The sequence below is a fragment of the Rhipicephalus microplus genome, chromosome 1, assembly GCF_043290135.1.
Source record: "Rhipicephalus microplus isolate Deutch F79 chromosome 1, USDA_Rmic, whole genome shotgun sequence".
In the NCBI taxonomy this organism is placed as follows: domain Eukaryota; kingdom Metazoa; phylum Arthropoda; class Arachnida; order Ixodida; family Ixodidae; genus Rhipicephalus; species Rhipicephalus microplus.
Genome location: NC_134700.1, coordinates 45,876,512 through 45,899,186, shown reverse-complemented (window position 1 = coordinate 45,899,186; position 22,675 = coordinate 45,876,512). Strand labels below are relative to the sequence as shown.

At 42.2% G+C, this 22,675-nt stretch overlaps 1 protein-coding gene across 1 annotated transcript in view; it reads right to left on the bottom strand.

The window, feature by feature from the left end:
• Window positions 1–22,675, bottom strand: part of LOC142765279 (monocarboxylate transporter 13-like) — a 452,218-nt gene that overhangs the window by 316,147 nt on the left and 113,396 nt on the right. The window lies entirely within an intron of this gene.

Below are 22,675 nucleotides of genomic sequence, written 5' to 3'. Positions count from 1 at the left end.
AGGATGAGCGTGGACGAACAACAAACTTCACGGCGTACCAAACATCTTGAATAACAACACGTGCTGTGCACTGAGCCGTAGACGCGATGTAATGGGTGCCGTGGCTGTACGCAGGGCAAGATTCGTAAGCGGCGTTGTAACTTTTCTCAAATTGCGGCGCAGTTTTTCAATAATTACAGGAGTGATGGCGCCTGTGTTGACAAGTGCACTTACAGCGACACCTTCTACTAGCACATCAATTATGTTGCATGGACAAATAGGAGGCATGGAGAGTTCGACGAAACGCAGTTCTTGCCTCCAGACCTGCGGCTGTCAGTTTTTCTCCTGTGCTGAGCTAGTGTACCGAAACACCGGAAAGACAGATCAGCGTTGAAGCAATAACGACTGGTGGGAGTCGAGAGGGCTTCGTGGAGAAAACGACTCTGCGATAGAAAAAGATGGCCGCTGAGGACTCTGGGCAGCTTGATAGCTTGCAGAATTCCCACGGTCCAGGGGCTGGAAGTTGTGACGGCAGCAGTAGCGTGCTATATGGCCCACAAAACCGCATGCTAAACAGATGGGTCAATTGTTGGTAGGTGCACCATGGGTTGACGACAGAAGGTGCAGCGGGTGCAATAGGAAGGGGTACCGTGTTTATGGGCAGCGTCGTAGTGTAGGAGGACCCCATGCCCCGGTATGCGTCAGAGACAGGTGGGTCCGGTGGTCCAGCAGCGATGGCAGCATAGTTCAGCGGTGTAGGAACAGAGGTGGTGAAGGCAGTGCCAGCATAACCTGTGTCTTAATGAGCGGGTGTAGACGTGGGTCTACCCAGGTCACTGGCTCTGATGCTTGGGACACAAGGGAAAGTTGACGCGCAACTTCTTCGCGGACAGCGAATTGCTTGATGTGGGGCAGTAAAACGGTGGGATCAGAGTGACGTCGTGCACAAGGGATAAAACATCAGCTGTATCTTATGCGGCCCTGCGCGTCTACACTCTGAAGCAAAAGAGTGTTAAAAGGGTGTGTGTTTCGTCCTTTTGGAGACTAATGGGGCTGCCACAACCATTAATCTCTTTAGGGACTAACGACTAACAGTTTGTCCCCACAGACCAGCTCAAGAGACTAACGATTATACCTCACAACTACACCTTAGCGGGTAACGATTATTCGCACAAATAACCTCAAGGAACTAACATTTAGTCCTCACAGTTACACCCTCTCAGGCAATCGCTAGTCCCCACATTTACACCTTACTGGACAACCGTTAGTCCTCACAGTTGTACCTCGCCGGACGAACGGTTGGTTTATTCCCAGTTTTATTATTTTCTTCGACCTTTTATTTCGAGTTCAAACATTGTTTTTCTGTTTACTCTCCGCCAGGCCTAATAGTTTTTTCGTCTGTTTTTCTGCATAGTGAGAAACTAATGGCACGGAAAAAAACACGCAAAAAATTATTCAGCCACTTGTGTGTCACTGCTTTCCCAGTCACTGCAACAACAAAAACAAAAGTGAGACATTCAAATGTTTTACTTTTCTTTATCCACATGTAGTTACTCTATTCTTTAAGAGGATTCGTGGTAAAGCTTACAAGTACAGCCTCATTGTCACATCTTGTACAGTCCTCGTGAAGCTCTTCCGACGCAAGCGATAGATGACAGGCATTACAGAAGCCAGCGCACACAGCCTTCTGCATGTTGTGTGCCCACGACTGTACAATAAGACTGTAAAAATAGTTAGTAACACGAGACAGAAGATGCGGATGCACGTATATGACAAGTACGTGCAACCCTATTGAAAATCCCAGCGTCACCCAACATGAATATTATGATGGAAATGGTGGAAATTCTGGGGGGTATGACGGGAAATGTGGTGTACATGATGGGAATAATGGTGGGCATCGTGGGACACTTGGTTGAAGTGCCGGGTGGATGCTGTGAAAGTAGGTGGGTTAGAGGACACACGGTGGGAATAACGGGTGCATGGTGGACACGCACGAATGGCGGGTGCCGGGAGATGTAGTGGGCATGCTGGGTGGATGCCCACCATGCCTCCCACCATACACGTGTTTGGTGGCTGTTGCGGTGGGCGAAATGGGTGAATGATAGCATATGTGGAGATGTGCTGGGTGAGTGCTCGGAGCAATAGATGTGATAGTAACACATGATAACGAGCCAGCATCGATTGGCAAGTACTTTACGTTTTGTAATGGCTGGATGATCAGCTGTATTTGTGACGTGCTGTACTTATTCGAAAAATCTTGAATTTGTGGTTATACAACATTAAATTTGATATTTGGCGCAGCAGTTATCAGCGCACACCTACAGGTATTTCTCTTCGATGAAAATGGAAAGAGAAAAAGTCCAATTCTGAACCAATGAGCAATCGCGCTACACAAAAACCCGACCTAACTAATTGGATAAAACATACGCGACTAAGTGGAACACTTCTAAAATGAGGTTTTTCATCGCCTAGATATTTGCCCTATAAAGCAAAAAAATGTCTTTTAATCAAGATTGCTGTTCTCCACAGTTACAAGTGACTTAATATAACGCGAATGCATTGGTTTCTCCGATGTGCACCATCGATTACGATGCACTGGCGCAATCAAAAGATGTACTCGCCGGATCACATACATCTAGTATTGCTTCCTCGGCTCCTTAAGGCATACGTTTGAAGAGTTTATCTGCAACTGCTGCCTTTAGACAAATTTACGAAAATGAGCACCTGTAAGGTAGCTTTCGAGGTACCTAGGGATAAGCCTGCATGGTAATGTGTGTATCTGCGCACAAACAACGACATCCACGACAATACTAATAATTATAATAAAAAGCTCCGAAACATTAGGTGAGCTATCACACTTGTCCTTTTCCATTCAGGGCACATATCACACGTGACAAGGCCACGTAGCTGGCGCTATTGAGGCACATTTTCAACAATTATCAAGGATCGAGCACCAGTAATACTCGACGATATGCCGCTGTCTTCGATACCCGAAAATGGGAACATGCTGAAACAGCACTCACCTGTCGTAAACACTTCTTCCGTTTGATCAGCCGTTTGATTTTTTTGAAATAATTCAATAATCTCCGCAGTTGTACGTCGATACGTACGTGCGTAGATTCAACGGCAAGAGTGCGAACACCAGCCGAAGTAAACACACGTACAGAAAGGCGAGAACCTTATCAATTTATTAGCGTAAAACCAAACTAGAACACATTAGGAAGGAGTTATTAGTCACCCCACATGCACACACCGTTTACGCGCAGTCACTTTGGTTCGCACACACTGTCCGTTTCTCTACCACCGTCACTCTTTTGGTGGCTGCCAGAACACGGCGACACGACACAACGCACATGACGATACTGGAAATCCACCTCGTGACGCTAGCTGAATCGGAAAAACCTGCAAGACCCCTAACATGAACTAGGAGACTGCACACAAGGCCCTTCACCGAGATATGGCTCATAAGGGCACATGGGACGCACAACCTCCACAAACCACGTGCAAACGACGTGTAATTTGGGAGACATGTTATTCTGGCGGCTAGTGTTGAGCCGAAAAGAAAGTTGTCAACAAAAGTCAGCAGCACGAAACCTTCTTGTCGAATACTAGCCGTGCTTGCTTTTTGGCAGTTTAAATGTGCAGTTTCTTAGCCTTCTGTTGTGCGAACAAATTATGCGCGCAATAGAGAATGATTCAAGCTTAAAAACGTGCGTGTCTTCGTTACCATGACTGTCATACAACACCCTTGGTCATACTAGGTCAGATTAAGCTTACACAAAAAAGGGCGCCCTTCGTTAGGTGCCCTTAAAGCGCCCTAGGGTGGATTTTCGAAAGGTATGTTTTATTTACCTCTACCTAGGATATCTTCTAATAAATGCTGCCTTTACTCTCAAGAAAAAGGTTACTTGTAAATACGGGCCCAAGCTTGACGTCCAACCCGATTGACGACTGCAAAATACCAGCAAATAACGTATACACGTTAATCGTGCTGTTTAGTATTCTAATAGTGCGATCTCAGATTGTTCCAACGTCATGAAAGATTTATTGACATAAAATTATGTAAAGGCGATTATGTAGAGGGGCGCGTCGTGTGCGTGGCAGCATTACTGAAATGATGAAGTGGCAGACTTATGCTATTTGCCCGTACTTCACTGCGGACACACATCTGCTAAGTTACCGCAGCCGGTAGCTATCTCACGACGTCCTAATCACGTTGCACGAACCGTGATCTCGCATTAACTTAGGAACGCGCCTGAAGAATTAATGCGCCTTTGAACAGTACATCTGCAACGCGGACGACGTGTACACCGGTATAAACACGTTTTCGCGTCATTTGAACACCATATACAACACACGAAAAAGCAACTATGGTCATTCAAATTTTGTATTATGCGTTCACTCGTTATTGAAATGCGATGTAAACGTCATGCGATACTGGTAACAACAACGCGTCTAGTGGTAACAAACACGACATACTCGCCAAATATTGTTTAAAAAGATTGGCTTTGCTGCTAAACACTATAGAAGTGGTGGCTTTCGCTACAAACAAGGGAGATATATTGAGAAATGCAGTAAAGGCTGAAGGGATGAAAAAAAAGTTAATGAATGCATGATGTGCGCTATTATATCGCAATCATCGCCGTGTGCGGGAGGGGGAAAGGCGAGGGTGGCACACAGTCTACACTATTTATTGACTTACTAGTAAGCGGGACGCTGTGATGAATCTACCTTCACCGTCCCTTACCCCCGCCCCTTATTATTCAAGAAGAACCCTAGGCATGCCTGTGATCACAAGTAAAAGGCAAACGTCACCTGAACAACTTGAAAAACTGTTCCAGATAGTTTGCTGAATTACTAATAACGTGTGGTGAATTGTACTTACAGATATATATTCAAACACATAAGATAGTGCATTTGCGTATGACGGCATTATCACGCGTGTTCAAGCTACTTCTAGCAACACAAATACCATTTTTCAAATTACAACGCTACCGAAACTGAAACTGAGAGGGTGGTGGCGTCTCGATCGCCATGTCTCTCCTTTTTTTTTCTTTAAACATGGCAGCGTTGAAAACGTGTGATAATTTCGTGGTGCAGTTTTCTTCGTGCCGTCTACTTTTACAACCCTGAATTGCGTTGCGTGCTGCGTGTAGCAGTTACTGACGTAAGCACAAGTTCTTCGCTGAGTAATATTAGCGGTGCCAAGCAAATATTCGCCAAATACTGACTGTGCGACACCGTCCTCTGTGACTTCTTTGTTCAGTGTCATCGACGAACGTGAATTGTCTTCCTTGAAATATTACCAGACAATAATGACTGTTCTTCAAAGCAACGCTGCCATCGAGGTACCCTACACATCAGTGAGTAGCAGCGCCGCAATCCTTTCTCGATGACGCTCTCTGGTGACCTGCAAAATGCGGCAAGGTTACGTTTGGCATTGCATAAGTTGTTGCCAAACTTGGAGGGTCAGTGTTGCCAGACAGCCGCCATTTTGGCAGAGAAATTTGTTTTAGGGGCGAAGCTCCTTAAAGCGGCACCCGTTCGTCCCTCGTAGCACGTAACATGTCTTACGCTTTGACCTCCAAGGGGGTGCCGGTGGGAGATTTCTCCTGTGCGTTGTTGAACAATAAAAAAATCGCAGCATTTGCGTTAACTAACAGCCAAATTCTTCTGTCTCTCATTCCCTTAGCAGCCATTGGCATGATCCAGTAGGAAACGTTAGTAGCAATAGAAGTGTAAGTGTTAGCTAAAAGCCGACTTCTGCTGTCTCCCATTCCAGTAGCAGCCATTGTTTACCTCCGTGATTAATGTTCAAAACGCCGTTGATTGATGAAAAAAACCAACGAAAGACGCCAGTTGTTTTCTACAAGCAAAACGAAAAGACGCCAGATGTTTCTAAAGCAAAACGAAAAGACGCCAGCTGCTTAACGAAAGACGCCAGGTGCTTTCTAAAGCAATGGTTTTGTAATCAAAACTATATCGCGATACAGGTTTGCAGTTGACGATACTCGTTGCCTTCGGTGTGTGCTCGTATGGATAAGGATGGCGAAAGTAGAATAAACTTTTTCTAAACACATATACCATGAACTCGAGGTGGTTAAAGGTGGGAAATACACCCGAAGCACAAGCCGTAAGAAAGTGTGCGTGTGCCACCTCTCGGTTAGTCCTTAAAATCTCCGCTGGATGGCGGTGCTTCTATATGGGGAATATATGAGGAAAAGATCTGAGATGGTGGTACTTGGAGCGTCCAATTGATGGACGAACGGACAAACAGACAGATGCATGGATGGACGCATGAACGGACGCAGGGGTGGATGCATGGAAGAACCCAGAGCGGACGCACAAACAGACGCACGAACGGACGCACGCACGGATGGGTGGATGGACGCATGGACGGTCACACAGACGGACGCATGGACGAACGCAAGCAAGAACGAATGAACGGACGAATGCTTCGCTCCACTCTCCATCATTCACTCCGTGGATATGCTGCCAATTTTTTTTGTATTTGTGGCTTTTTCGTGAGGGTTTGGTGTAGTCCGCGGTGCATTTTGCGAGTGCATGAGCGGCGCAGGCCGTTTTAATTACCAGAATGAACCGCGCCTTGCAGACGTTGGCGCGCGTTCCTTTGCTGTGTGTGCGCTGCTGTGCAATTGAGAGATCGCGTCTCAGTATTAGAGACGACGGGGAAAACTGAATATAGTCGCAGCAGGTGGTGTGCTGCCCCCTTCCCCCCTCGTTTTTTTTTAACAGCTGATCGTGCGCGTCGACCACGTGCCACGACGGGGACGCTACGCTTCCCCTAGCTGTGTCAGCACAAGATATATAGTTCGGACTCGTGTATTGTGACGAATAAACGTCCCAAGGCTGGCTAATCGGAGTACGTCGGATATGCTACAGCTATATACGCCTGGAAGGCTGCTTTATCGACACAGTTGGAGCAAATTAAGGGCGACTCGCGCGTACCTGTAAATAGGACCCTGCCGACCAGCCGCCGTCACTTGCAGGGCCCCACCCACAATAAGCACAAACCACCGAAATTCTAAATAATGAATGCTTATACGGGGTCCCATTTACAGGTATGCGCAAGTCGCACTTAAGTATACCTGTAGCATATCCAACGTACCCCGATTGGCCAGCCTTGGGACGTTTATTCGTCACATGTACACGAGTCCGAACGATATGTCTTGTGTTGATACAGCTAGGGGATGCGTAGAGTCTCCGTCATGGCACACGGTCGACGCGGCACGATCAGCTGTGAAAAAAAAGAGGGGGGGGGGGGGGGGCAGCGCACCACCTGCTGCGACTCTATTCAGTTTTCCCCGTCGTCCCTAATACTGAGACACACTCTCTTAATGCACAGCTGCGCCCACAGCAAGAGAATGCGCCCCGACTTCTGTAACGCGTGGTTCATTGCGTTAATTATGTCCCGCACACACTCGCGGACAAGTTCATCGCACTCGCGAAATGCATCGCGGACGATACCAAACCCTGACGAAGAAGCCACAAATACAGGCGCAAATACCTTCGCTAAATTTGGCGGCAGTTTGGCAACAACCACCCCAAAGTCTGGCAACTGACTTATGCAACGCTAAAAAGAACCTTGCCCAAAACGCTTTGACACGCGATGTGGTGGACTGGGATCGGTGGCCGTTCCTCACTCGGCGCATCACTTGAGCACCGGCGGGCAGCCGACAGCGTGCTTTCTCCAGTGGTAAGTTTGATGGTCATGCTTCATACGTTGTGAGTTGTTCTTATTGTAATAGTAGTTGTCGCCTAAGGACATCGCATAACGTTTTGGTCCTGCATGCTGTTGTAGTTGTCTACACTGTGCTCGCGCACGACGTTTTTCAAGACTGTGATCGGTAGTCTTATAAAGTTCTGTCAGTTAGCTCCCGCACACGCGCTGTTCTATGCTATTTTTTATTTAGGTGTGCATTTTGTCGTTACTGAGTAACGTGTCCTGCAAAAGCTTTAGGAGATCACTCAGACATTTTTAACGTCTTTCTAGCTATAGCGTGCGAAGTACATTTGCTAAAAATAATTTTTTTAGCATTAGACTGTGTTTAGTAAAAATTATGTGCCAGAGTTTCACCTTGGTGCATGTTGACCAAATTTGAGCCGTACTCTCAGCAAACTCTTCAGTCCGCTGTGGTGGAGGAGGGGTTATGATGCTCTGCTGCTGACCGGAAGATTGCGGGTTTAATCCCGACTGCGGTGGTCACATTTCAGTTAAAGTAAAATGCCACAAGTCCGTGTTTTGTGCATTGTGCAAAACCACAGGTCAATATTTCCGGATCTTTTCACTACGGCGTCTATCATAAACGTAAAAGTATGGATAGTGTAATATTATTATTATCAGCTGTATTTTCAAATAATTTCGGTGTTCTACGTGCGTTCGGGCACTAAAATTACATGCAACATGGGTATAACTTGCAAAATTCGTAAATACAGAGTGTCGCCGGCACCCCGTGTTCACGAATTTTGACTCATTTTACCTTGAACTCAACTTCTGCCTTTATTGGGCTGGCATTTCTTGCTTCCTAACTGGCGCAACTATGTAGCTTGTAGCAGCGTTGATCATTATGTTTATGTTATAGACATTTATGCAGAACAATTTGTAGGTTGTTCGTGCTCAACAGGTGGAGCCAAAGGTGGACTGCAGTTTTCCCTGACCCCGGCGAGTATCAAAAAGCGGCACTATTATCGTACCCTGTAACTCTAGTTCAGGCTGTATTACGGTACCATAAATGTTAGTTCTCACGTGGATAAAGTATGCTATAAATATATTCGCTTATTGTGTATGTGACTAAACGCAGAAATAGGCCATCCTGCATCTAAAATAGATAAAATAGCACTTGCATTGCTTGTTTAATTGACATGCAGCATGGCAAAGATGAGGAGTGAAGTGCCAACGAATTCTTGTTTGCTCATCGGTACCATGTGCATGGTCAACCGAACATGTAAATGTTCCAACTCGCCCAAGAAGCAGCGCTAAATCAACTGTTATGCACTGTGCAACACTGGAATGCTGAGCTTGTGGCCTGTAAACAAACATGTAGACCACAGAAATTCAATCAATAGAATTCATGTGAGCAATATTGGTTGAGCAATAGGTATTGAACAGTAATTGCATATACCATGAAGCTTCGGTTCAGATAACATATTTTTTCATAGCTAATTGTCGAAGGCCCATGATAGCATGCGGCTTATGGTGATGTTCTGTATAATTAGTGAACTAATTTATTCTTCCTGCTGTTATTTTCTAACATTAAATGAATCAGTGCATAATGAATTACTGCCATGGTCAGCAAAGTTAACTGCATGTATTTGTCGGTGCTATTTATTTAGTGTTACATTTGATGAGATTATGCCTGCTTGGCCTAAGCTTCGAGTTGTCTGGCAACAGTTTTGTTACACGACTTTCTCTCAAAGTGTGTTTTACCAGAATTAATTGGCAGGAAACCAGATGAAACCATTCACAATGCCTTAACGAAAAAATTGTTGCAGCCTCCTTCTGGCCTTGTGAACCTGGTAATGTCCTCATTCAGCCAATGCTGGTGTCAACCTGAGTTATGAATTAATGCAGGTAAGCCACAATCTTTGTTGTAAACATTTCTGACATTATTTCCAATGAATAAGCATTGTATTTATTTGTGTTTTCCCACATGTAATGAGGTTATGGCTGCTTTAGAAACATAAAGGGGTGTTGATGTAGCATAGAAATTGCCTTGAACACGTGGAACATATGTTCCACAAATCAATATCAGATTTTAAATGCATTTAGTTCGGAAGATATCAAAACTTGTCATTTGACACACGTTTGTTTAATCAATCAAAGCAATCTATATCTGACACCAAAACATTGAAAGAGTGTTGTGCACAAGTCATGGGCACTTGGGTAACACGCATTACACCAATTTGCATGTTTAGTAATGGCACCTCATTCGGGCGGTTCGGCAGTGACATTAGCCTTTCACGTAAGGACCCTGGTATAGGATAGATTTGCGTTATTGCTACAGCATCATAATGAAGGTATCACGGGTAACATATACATGTTACATATCATGCGGGGGCATAGTCAAATTTCTTATAGGTTGTGCTGCAGCCTTATTTTACATGTTCGTGCAGCATTTGTGTGCGTGTTTATATACACCTAGAGCACTAATTTTCTGAGGAAGTTCAAAATCCAGCTTCTTGCTAAGCCAATGATGCCATGGCTCAATGTTTTATGCAATATTAAATTATTTTATGCTGTTCTCATTTCAACATGTCTGAATTTTCCTGAAGCACCATTTTGAAGTGGTCCTACGTATTGAAAGTAAGATGGTGCTTTCACGCTGCTCTTTCTTTAGAATGTTAGAGCAGTTTCGGGCTATACAGAAGTGCGATTACACACTCTATGTATCTTAGTAGCAATTCTCATTGTGAAACGCTCAGGCTTGCAGCCAATCCTGGTTTTCATTGTAGTTTCATAGATGGCTGTGAACATTGTTGTACAGTTGTTAAATACTTGAAGTACTTGGCGACACCTTATACACACCTCATGCCAGCACCTTTAGCAGAAATTTATTTCTTGCAGATAAACATGCGGAGTAGTGCTTCACGAGGCATACAGTGCTTGGTGATCATTTGTGCACGCATCTTCAAAGCCATATGATTTTTGTCACGAGGGCGAAGTGTAACACAGAACTAATACACTCCTCCTAGTGCCATTCGCGTGGTCCCAATCTATTACATCATGGTAAACGTATACCGAAGTATAAATTTGTCTAGTGCAGACTACGAGGATGGCGATGCGTTGCTTGAACATACAAGCTAGGCCACACTTTTCATTATTGTAATAATATACACATACCAAGTGATGCAGATTTGTTGGGTTTTACATCCCAGAAATTAAGAGTAGCATATCTGTATTTATTGAGCGGCTTTAAACCAATCCTTATTGAGCAAAAACAGGCTACAAATACACAACAGAAACCCGCAGCATTTCATTGGTGTGTAACCTGTCAATTCTTTCTCACTAAAACTATGGTTATACAGTTCCTAAAAAAGCCATGGTGCACAAATTTTCTTAGTCATTTTGTTTCCTTTTTCTTTATGTATTTTTTGGTTTCTCATCGCAACAATTTCCTTAGTTTCTTCATTTCATTTTTTCCACATTGGCTTCTTGGGTGTTCTTACTTAAGCTCGTTTATTTTAACCCTTAAAAATGCTCATAATTTTTCTTTTGTTTTGCTTTACTACATTCATTTTTGAGGCAGAAACTTGTCTCATAATTGTTCATGAAAAAACTAAAAGCTTGAAATGCAACATAAATCGAAAATTGCACAGTGCAGCATGATGATCCAAGAACTAGAAAACAGTTGCAATAAAACTCTTTGTGGGACCAATTTTAGTTTAAAGCTGTCATTCATTTTAAAGTAGTGTTTAAACATTGAATAATGTCAGCTTTATCAGAATGCACTCTCTGGAACTGCAGGAATGGCCACTATTTTAAAATATTGTTCCTTCAATAATTTATAGGCTGTATGGCACCAAGCAGGCTGTCTCACTGCTTGGTGCCATACAATTTATTGGTATCATGGAATTTACAGTCTGTACACAAATGAAGGTAAGCCTTGACACACTGATAATGCATCCAGTAGATGTAGGTTATCCTCACTTTGCAGTAGCTACTCTCACTGAACGTCTAAAGAAGCCCACTGTGTTACATCTAAACATGGATGCAAAAAGTAACAGTAACAAGGGAGGTAAGGCAGGCACTTTTACACTTCTTGCTTAATTTCACAGGCTAAAGAAAATGGGAAAGGCATAATGGTTCAAATGCTGTCTTTACAGCTGCCAATGAGCTGGAGAAAATTTGGGCCGCGACGACATTCATAATTATATTGTGCTTTGGGGCCTAAACTTGAGATATTAGCAGAGTCTTTCAATACTTCAACTGGTCTTGAAGCTTCGCCGTAACTCTATGAAAGAGCTTTGTGTGCTGGGAATGGAGGCTGCGACGCATCAGGCATACCAGAGGGAACCTGGCTGCTGGTGCCGCTGTGGGGTCAATGCATGTCACCGTAGTGTGCCATCATGTAGTTTTTGACCTTATGATTACTATTGCGCATAGTGTCCTGAGCCTGAAGATAAGGTAGAATACCGTATACTTGCTGGTTACTTGGTTGACAATCCAGTTACAAAAAAAAAGACGAAAAAGTCTCGGAGTTTTTGCTGCCTGCAGTGATCGGCGGGAAAAGTGGAAGTGTGAAACGCCGCAACAAGAAGCTGGTCATTTCACATTTGTTTCCTCGAATGTGCGCTTGTTCGAAAAGCATTTCGATGAGAGTGACATTGTTCGCGTGAACCAGTGGTAAATCGTAGATGTTCTCAAGTCACTGCCTGACGTTCCAAAACTTTTGCCGATGCTGTGCCGAGAATGTTTCATGACATCGCGGCGTATTTGTATATAGCGCAGAAAGATGCAGAGCTCACTCGCCTACCAAGCGTCGACAGGAATTGTCAACGAGCTGGAGAGTGTTTACAGGACAGTAAGGTATTCAAAGCAAATCACAAATATTGGATTGCAAACAAAAACTCTTCGCATGATAAAATCACTGTTCATGAAAAAAGGGAGAGGAAAGATTAGAGCTATAATGCATTTATCAACAATAAAAGACCAAAATCAAATGCTCCTTCCGACTCCTAACTCATTCTACAAGGAAAATAAATTATGAATATTATGGAACGATTGTCTATGCTCGAATACTGTCAAACTGAAGCTGGTGAAATAAATGTAAACAAAAAAGTATGTAAAAAACAATACATAAAATAAACGAGAAGAGAACAAGAAAAAAAGGAGAGAAAACTAAAAAGAAGGGTCAAAAATAACAAATACAAAGAAAAGATACAGAAAAAGAAAAACGTGAGAATTTCGCTTTATGAAAGGAAAAAAAAGATAACAGAGCGAGAATAGAAAAAAAGGGGGAAAACAGAAAACAAGAAAAATCGAGAAAGAAAAAGAAGAAAAGCTTGAAAAAGAAGCCGGAAAAAATGAAACAAAAAAGGTAAAGCCAGTATAGTGAAAACTATAATCATTGCACTGACGAAGAGTAAAATTCCAACAACTATCAAGGATGGTCTGTCACAATTCAAAATTTTCTCCCTGAGACTTGGAATCGTGCAACTATATCTCTGAATTTTAACAACATTATAATTATTACTTACAAGTCAACCACTAATATTGTAAGCAACTCGACATTTTGTTGCAATTTAATTTCACTAAATATCATTACATATAAAAAATGAAACAAAAATTCAAGAATAATTCGAAGTCTACGTACCTACTCTGCAACAGATACTAGGAAAAAGTACTGAAACTAATATGACACTAACCAACTTGACAACAACGGGGTGGGGGAGGAAGCAGTAATAAGAAGTCTTAGCGTTACAAAGCGCTCATTTAGAAACAAGTTTCAATCAACAGGCAACTCCTACTCTCACAACAATTAAGAAAAGCAAGAACTCTAAGACAGCCCCATTAAGCTGTGCTTTGCAATAATTCGTCACTGAAGATTAACGTGGCCAAACATCTTAGCAGCAAGAACAACGCTGTAAACCAAAACACTAGCTTTTTTTTTGTTCGGTTTGACTGGGGCGGAGTCTGCTTCTCGTGCACATCCTTCCCCCTGAAAATTTCACTTGGCTCTGCCCTGGTCATTTTTCTTTTCTAATTGGCATCGCCTGCTATATGTTTATGGTGTGGGCTTAGGATTTGTTTTTTTTTCAGAACTCACAATGAAGAATCTTGATGCTTCATCAGACTGTGCACGAGCACTCTCGACATAGCTGCAATAAACAATGATGCATTCAATGAAGGTGAGCATACCGGTCGCCTCTTTCTCGTGCCATGCAAGTAGGTAATACAGAAGCCCAATGAATGAATCGTTTAATGTTTTCGTTTATAGAGACACTGAAGTTACCAAAAGTGTAGAGGTAATATGTCAAGCAGGTGGAGCTACATAGAGCTCCTCACAACTTGGAAAAATCAAAGCACACATTTGTTGCATGCAACAGAGACTTCAGCGCTACCAATTCATGTTTGCTAAAGTGACGGCGTAAGAGCAGTTGTACCACATTGCTGTGCAAAACTTTCGCAAGCTATAAAAGTGTACAAAGTCAATTTTTGATATCATTGCATCATGAGCACGAGAAAACTTTTCGTGTCACATGTTGACGCCTCCTGCGTGGGATGAAGTCGGTCAATTTTCGCGCTTGATGAATTACGCAAGGTTTTCGACTTTACATTTCTTATTGTGAGGTAAGAAAAAAACAAGTCCTTCGCCCGTACCATAAACATATGGCAGGCAATGCCCATCAGAAAAGAAAAATGAACAGAGCTGAGCCAAGTGGAATTTTGAGAGGGAATGATGTGCCGGAAAAGCAGACTCCACCCCAAGTCGTATCGAAAAAAAGCTATTGGTTTGGTGTACAATGTTGATCTTGCTGCTAACACGTTTTACCGAGTTATTCTTCGGTGACGAATTCTGGCAATGTACAGTTTAATTGAACTGTCTTGAACATTATGCTTTTCTTGTTTGCATATAGACTATGGGTTGCCTGTTGGTTTCAACTTCTCTTTCTAAATGAGTGCTTTGCAAAACCTAAAGGCTTCTCATTACTGCCCCCACTTCACCTGGCTTGTTAGTTTCAAGTTGGTTTGCATATTGGTTTCATTAATTTTTTGTAGTAGTAGATGCAAAGTAGGTACGTAGAGTTGTAATTATTCTTGGCTGTTTGTTTCATTTGTTGACGTATAATATTATTTAGCGGATTGAAAATGCACCAGAATTTTGAGTTGCTTACATTATTAGTGTTGACTGTTCCCCGTAACAGTAAAAATAATCAGAAAGGACAAGTGAAACACAGCATGAGTAAGCTACACAGAAGAGTAAAGGGCCGACAAACTACATAGCATGGCCAACCGATCTTAGAATGCTCTAAGGCACTGTAGTGATAAATTAACGCAAAAAACACAAAACGAAGTATTGCTTGATTTCATCACTTGCTAAATTGAAAGCACTGATTTATTCAAAGTGGCAGTTTGGTGTAATAGGTGCGAGGTAGTTTTTAATATATATATTTATTTTTGTATATAGAAACACCGAGTTTATACATAGCCTGAAAGCCTAGATATGTGCGGTGAAAAGTCGCAACCACGCTTTAAAAACCACCGTGGTCATTGAAGAACTCTGGATTGAACGCAATTGTTCACTAGATGAATCAGGAAAAAAGCATGCTTTTATAATGGTAGCATACCTTACAGTGGAATCAGCATGCCGTAGAAATTCTAGCTTGAAGGCCTCATTCAATGCTAAATTTCACTGTATGATATCTGTCCCAAACTTTCTTGACAATGACTTCACTCTAAAGACGTATGCAACCTTCACGGCTACATTTATTAACGTTTCATAGCTCCGGCGCCTGCAGTGCAATTGTAGCACCGCGGCCGCTCCAATGGCCTGCCGTGGGTGAGGGTGCCTCTAGCAGTTGCTCCTGTCTCTATATCAAACTTTCACCGAAGCTTCATGACCAATAAAAGCATTCAAAGACTCGGATATTACTACGTTTTGTAGAACACACCCACCAATTTAGTGATTGTGTACAGGTGTGATATAAAAGGGCCCTGAGCTATTGCAGCTTCATAGGGCAAATGTGCATCTATGTTTATAAGGATCATCAAGAGTCATAAACTGGAGGTTTACTATCTAATCTCTTCTTACATAGTCAGAAGTGTAAACACACAACGAAATTCAATAATCCGGTCAGCAGCACACATTACTAGGCAGATGGGCTCATGTTGAGGTGAAAGTCATAAAAGTAGGCCTGTTTTTGCGTGACGAAATATTGAGGGAAGGGGGTCGAAGGGTTCACGAGTTTTTTTTTTTTTTTTACTCTTTATTGATCTTATACTGCAACGCAGTATGTACTATATGCGCAGACATGTGCAGGAAGCTGGGGATACATCGAGCGTGTAGCACTTTTATGACAACCTGGGATCTCAAAACTTGCTTTCCACCTGAGAGAGAAACAAAGTATCACTGATACATAAGAATCTCCATGCTTTTATATGAAATGGCTAAAAGGTTTATTGAACCATGATGTCCCTGCTTTTACTTAAACTTTGAACCTTATTCAGCCACAGCTCACACTGTGCATAACAGTGGGTTGCAAATGTATATTCTTTATTGAAAGCATTTGTTCTTGTGCGCTATGATTCATGCCTCTTCCCGTTTGAATGACACGCATCTTGCCGCAGGATCGCAGAAATTCCTTAGCACCAGTACCACATTTTGCACACCATTTGGTGTGCTTTTTGTCACAACCATTTTTGTTGCTTCCGTTTGATATTATAGGCGGGCATAGCTAAGACAGCTTCCCTAGCTCGGAAAAGACAATTGGCATGCTATGTCTGCTTGCAACCTTTCTTTATGTTATGTGCAGCACGGTGCATCTAAGGCATGAGCTGAGGCCTCATCTTTTTCTTGTTCTACTACGGTGCTCACTTTTGAACTTCTGGAAGAACGACTTGGCGACAACAATAAGGAGCATGTGAGGGAAGCCATTTGATTACAACCAATTCAATTGGTTCTGAAAAGCTTTCTGTATGTTGTTTGAGCATCACTTTTCAAGTGCATATTAGAGATGATGTTGAGCTGCACTCCTTTTTACAGTTGTTAAATAGGATGACTTGTATGTAAGCAATGTTTTTGTAGACCTAAGTAATGCAAACAGGTGTGCTGGCTCTGTAAGGTAATGCGTAAGCTTATAAATTTAAACAAGCCACAACCTATCAACTCTTGCATAAACACCAATTCCTTCCAGAGACAGCAAAAGGCCACTAAAGCATTGTTATCAGTGTGATAAGTAGTGGAGGTTGGTTTCTCTACAGTAAATAAAAATGTCAACATAGCTCAAAACATCCAATTTTTCCACCATTAAAATGGTGTTGCAATGCACAGTCAATATAAATAAGAACAAACTGCTCAGCACATGAGCGACACGAATAGCCTATGCAGATGCTTTGTCTTTGGATATGAGAATCTACAATGAAACGGGTGGACTTCTCTAAAAGCTCAAGAAGCTACAATCATGTCTGCAGCGAACCGGAAAGCAACACCACCACTCTCGTCTAGTCAACTTCTTTCACAGGAAAACAGTTCATTGTAGAATAAACTAGGTGCTCAACATCAGCTGAAAAGAAGTACCCTGTCGAGAAATTCACTTGAAGAAAGTGGGTGATATACGAAGAATTATCTGTCCGAAATGGGTTTTTCACAGCAACTGCTGAGCCGCTTCATTAGAAACTGACTAATCACAATCTACCGCATAACTTGTTCACTTCTTATGCGTCTTGGCCATGAAGAGCAGAGAAAGGGCGTTGTTCTTGATTGCTGCAATAGATCATGCAAGTTGTGCAGGTTCCATGTTCTTACACAGAGCCCCCACTTTGCTTTTCGCTCTTGTTTCATTGGCTTTTATCTTGAGGTTCTTGTTGACTGCCCATCGCGCCATAAAATTATATGAATCTGCATCTTTGCCACAAAGTCACTGCTTTGAAGCTATAACAAAATTTTTCGCTTGTACAATGACATGACAGCTTCGATAGGATCTTTGTAACATAAAATGGAAGGTTTTTTAATTTTCTTGCTAATCTTTCCACACCTTCATATAAGCAACGATGCCTTACTTTCACATCAGCTTTTCTGGCAACTCATTGGTGCAGTGCCAGTAATCCACAAACTGACAAAGAGTTCCGGGCTAAATTTTGGACCTTTGATGAGTACGCAGTTTATAATGTCTTGAATGCGATTATTTCCTAGCACCATGAGGTCTTTTAGGGCGTTACCAGGAGGCTCTTGGCGGTTAAGCAACATGCTGAAAAACGTTTGCATTCTAGAAAATCTATGCTTTGTACTGAACAAAGGTCTGAAATTCAGCTACAAATCACCTATGATAGGTTACAAACTACTTATCATGAACCAGTAGGTTGTTGAATAAGCCAATGGAGACGTTAGGGTCCGCTTCATAAAAAAGCGCATAAAATTTTAATAACCGAAATAACACCAGCCATTTTACGTCACAGAATTTTATGGCAGCTGTTGTGTTGTATATGCAAAATTTATGGTGCTTCAAGCGGATAAAAGTGTTGGCTTTGTGGCAACAGATGCATTTTCGTACAATTTCAAGGCAAAGCAGGAAGTCTATAAGAACTTCGTTGAGGTAAAAACCAGCAAAAAAGAGCAATGTAATGGAGTGCACCTGTGTAAAAATTTGAGCTTGGGAAACTTCCACACTTTATTGCAGCTAGGAAGAACAGTGCTTTTTTTGTGTGCTTCAGCGTCAAGATGCCCAAGCCAATTTTTTTTTCACGACGATTTTAGTGAATTAGGTATGTGGCAGAATGTGCTTAGTCAGTTTTTAAAAGGGGACCTGGCAGTTAAGATTATCTTTGTTATTTATGAAGCTCGAAGGGTGAAAAAGGCATGCAGATGCCATCTGTTGTGCTATCATAACTGAAATCAGTTTGAAGCTATCTAATATAAGTACTGAGTTACAACACTTGATAGATTTTTATTGTCACCCCAAAAGTAATTAGCTAATTAGACACAAGTTCGTCGTTAATTCTGCATAAGGATATTAACAAGGGTCCATTTTATGCCATAATGCTATTGGTTTATTTTTAATATTTAAGTAAGCCACAAACTTTGTTCTGAAGTTTCCTAGACATATTGTCTTACCAACAACATTTAACAAAAATATAAAACTTCTAGGCGCGTAAAACTTCAGACAACTAACATAAGAGACAAGGACGAGCGCAACTTTCAACTGATTTTATTACTACTACGACACACATATATATATTAGAAAGAAGATAAGCAACACACAAAATCAAAAGGCGAAAAGAGAGATTGCAAAAACATCACGTGCTCACCCTGGGCCCTCACGTGCCGAATTTAAAAACGTCAATTCTTTCCCAGATAATGCTATCGATGGTTTGCTGATACAGCTACCTCGAGCAATTGCTGCAGCTTCAATCACAAGTCTTGTGCCTTCATTAGGGTGGGACGCGAGAACCCTTGTCTGTTCGAACAAAGGCTGGCATCCACATTCGGAACAATGAGCGGCCAAAAAACCGTCCCGTCCTGCATTTCTTACTTTCTGGCAATGTTCTTGAAGTCTTACATTGAGGCACCTGCCCGACTGACCGACGTACTCAAGTCCACAAGACAAAGGTACGCCATAAACAATCCCTGTTGCACACTCAACAAACTTCTTTCGGTGCTTAATTTTGCAGCTACTCGTAGTGGTTCCTACGGGGCTTGTTTGGACAGATAATTTTGACAATTTATTCGGTGCGGAAAAAACCACTGACACGCCCGCTCTCTGGCCTATTTTCTTGAGTTTATGCGAGATACCATGTAGATACGGTATCACCGCCACCCTCTTGGGAGTTGCTTCTTGTAAAACGTCCCCATCGTTACCGGCCCTTGATTGTCTGCGCAGCTTCTCACACACAGAAACTAGCAACGAACCGGGATAGCCCGCTGCCTCTAGACGGAGAATCTGCCTGTCGAAACTTCGCTGGACTGAGTGGAAGCAAGATTTTGTTAAAGCGTTATATAAACATGCCTTTACAATTCCACGCTTCACCAGTTTGCTGTGAGAAGACGCGTACGGTAAAAGGGGTTTTTTCCCCCGTGGCTCATACGTCCAACACACGTGCCCAGCTGAAAAAGTTAGTATTAACTCTAAAAACCTCAGGGAACCATTTTCCGGCAACTCATACGTGAGAGACAGTGGTTCAAGGCATTCCTGGAACACTTGCAAGACTTGCTGAAAGCACTCACTAAGGACCTCAAGATCGCAATCAAACAAAATTAAGTAATCATCGACAAACCGGAAGCACTTACTGACATTCATTTGTACCAACCGTTGATGAATCTTTCTATCCAAATGAGCGAGATATAAATCGCTCAACACTGGGGCGATGCATGAGCCAATGCACACGCCTGTTTTTTGCAGAAAAACTTCACCATTCCACTCCGCAAAGGTGGAGGCAAGGTAAAGCTTCAGCACATCCAGGAAGCCAGAAACAGAAATACCACACTCGTTTTGAAAGGCAACCCTAATGAAGGCACAAGACTTGTGATTGAAGCTGCAGCAATTGCTCGAGGTAGCTGTATCAGCAAACCATCGATAGCATTATCTGGGAAAGAATTGACGTTTTTAAATTCGGCACGTGAGGGCCCAGGGTGAGCACGTGATGTTTTTGCAATCTCTCTTTTCGCCTTTTGATTTTGTGTGTTGCTTATCTTCTTTCTAATATATATATGTGTGTCGTAGTAGTAATAAAATCAGTTGAAAGTTGCGCTCGTCCTTGTCTCTTATGTTAGTTGTCTGAAGTTTTACGCGCCTAGAAGTTTTATATGGATTACCAACTAGCCCAATCCCACACTTTATTTAACAAAAAGCCAATTACAAAAGTCTGTATGATGTGCACACAAATATGGACAGTTTCACTGCACTTACCAAAGTCTCACAATCTAAGTGCAAAAAACGGAATGGCTATAGCTCAATTTCCTGAATGACACAGGGATGACTGACAGCAACTGCTCAAAATGAAATGTGAGTAATTGGAGCTCAGAGAAATTGCAGCTAGAAGCTCATAAAACGAAACTTGGAAGGAAGCTGGCTTGATTTTTCATTACAGAAATGCGTCTTTGTGGCTATCTTGAGCTCAATTTGTCCTCTTTATGATGATGCCATTATGATGGCGCTTTTTCAAGAGAAAGCTGGAAATTCGCATTTTATGGCCAATTTTCACAAAGCTTTTCACGACAGTTCACCAGTAAATGCTTGTTTCCCAACTTCTACTTATTTTGATTCAAAATCACACTATGATGTAAAGTATGGTCTCAAGATTACAAAAAAATATTTGAAAAACTGAAAGTTTTCCCCAAATGTACGATTCTCATTGCCACATCCCCCTAATGGAAGAACTAAGCTCTGTCGCCATAAAAGACCAGTTTATGACTGAAAATTCCTCCTCTGTCATCCACCTCAATTGGATTTTTTGATAGGGTATATACTTCATCTGAATTGATGTTGAGTACCTACTTTATCTGTCCTGTAGAGTACCTACTTTATTTGTCCTGTACAGTGAATTCTTTTCCTGTGTAAGAAGCGGCATAGGTGAGAGTGGAGGTGTTGCCTTCTGAAGTGCCGCTGGCATGGTGTTGAAGCTTTTGTGGCCCTTCTCAAGTTCCTTGTGCCAGTCAGCTCCAACAATTTTAATGGACATTATGTCCAAAAAAATTTGCATAGGCTCTTGTGTCACTCTAGTTTTGTGCAATTTTTCTCATAATCTATTAATCGTCCCTTGCACCAGCATTTTAATGGCAGACGTATTAGATTACAGATATGCTGATGTTATTTTTTCATTATTTAAAAGTAACTAACCACTGCTACATATCAGCCCCTTCCTAACAATCTCTTTTTGCATTTTTCTCATTTGGAAGTTAGTGCTGTTTGCACATTAATTTACAACCTGTAACTCTTTGGGAATTTCTGGATTCAAACATTGCCCTATAGAGCTGCTACACCTCCTGGCTTTACTCACCTAGGTCAGCAAAAGGATTGCTGCGGTGTGAGTTGCCTCAAGTCTGCACTTGCAAGCTCATGCACAAACGAGATATGCAGAAATCTCCTCAAAACCGTTTTAATCAGTTGTGCATGGCTGCTTTTCCTCACACACTCTGCAGGAGTTGTGAACGGTGAAGCTTGAGCTTGAGCCTTATTTGTAACGGGTTGTACACAAGCTAAAATAGGTTGCAAACTGACATTGCTTGCAGATTGTTCTTTTTAGAAGAGTGGAGGGGAGCCGTTTCAACTCCGCCCACGTATAGTATCTGATGGCAGCAACAAAAGTGGTTACTGCAAGAAATGCTATATTGTGCACAAAATGTGCCACCGGTGTTCATAAACCTATGCTATTCTGAGTCAAGACGCATGTCAGCCAGAAAGAATGGTACGTAAATGAGCATGCATAGAAACATGACGTTTTGCTAACATGTGAAGATCGAGCATATTTGCTGGCTCACTGCAATTCCTGTAATTGTGAACTGCATCTGAATAAAATACAGATTGACAGCATCCCATTAAAAGCACAGTGTTTCTTACATATCATTCTTGCTTCATTGTCTCTCTCGTAGGCACAGGACAAGTTCTTGATCACAGGTTGTTATTAGGTTGGTATGTGCTTCACCTTGCTGCACATGTCTGTGCATATGTGATGAATAAACAGTTCAAACTTGTGGCCCCCTTAACCACTTCCTTTAATGTTTTTCATGTAAGAACAGCCATATACTTGTAATTTTTACACATTCAATGAATGCAGTTTTCTAAAAGTGTAGAAGTGTGAAAACATGTGGTGGTAGGGGCCTGACATAACTAGTAGTGGAAGGGCATGTGTGAGCCAGCTGTCAGTAACATGCCTAACGAAAAATGATGTCCTGAACTGTTTTCGCGTGTTAAGCCCCAAGTGTGCTTGATCAATAAGTGTTACCTTAGAGGTGTTTGTGTGTGCAATTTCTTTTTCCGTACTGTTCGCCCTTTTATTTATTGGCATTTGCATTGATGCCAC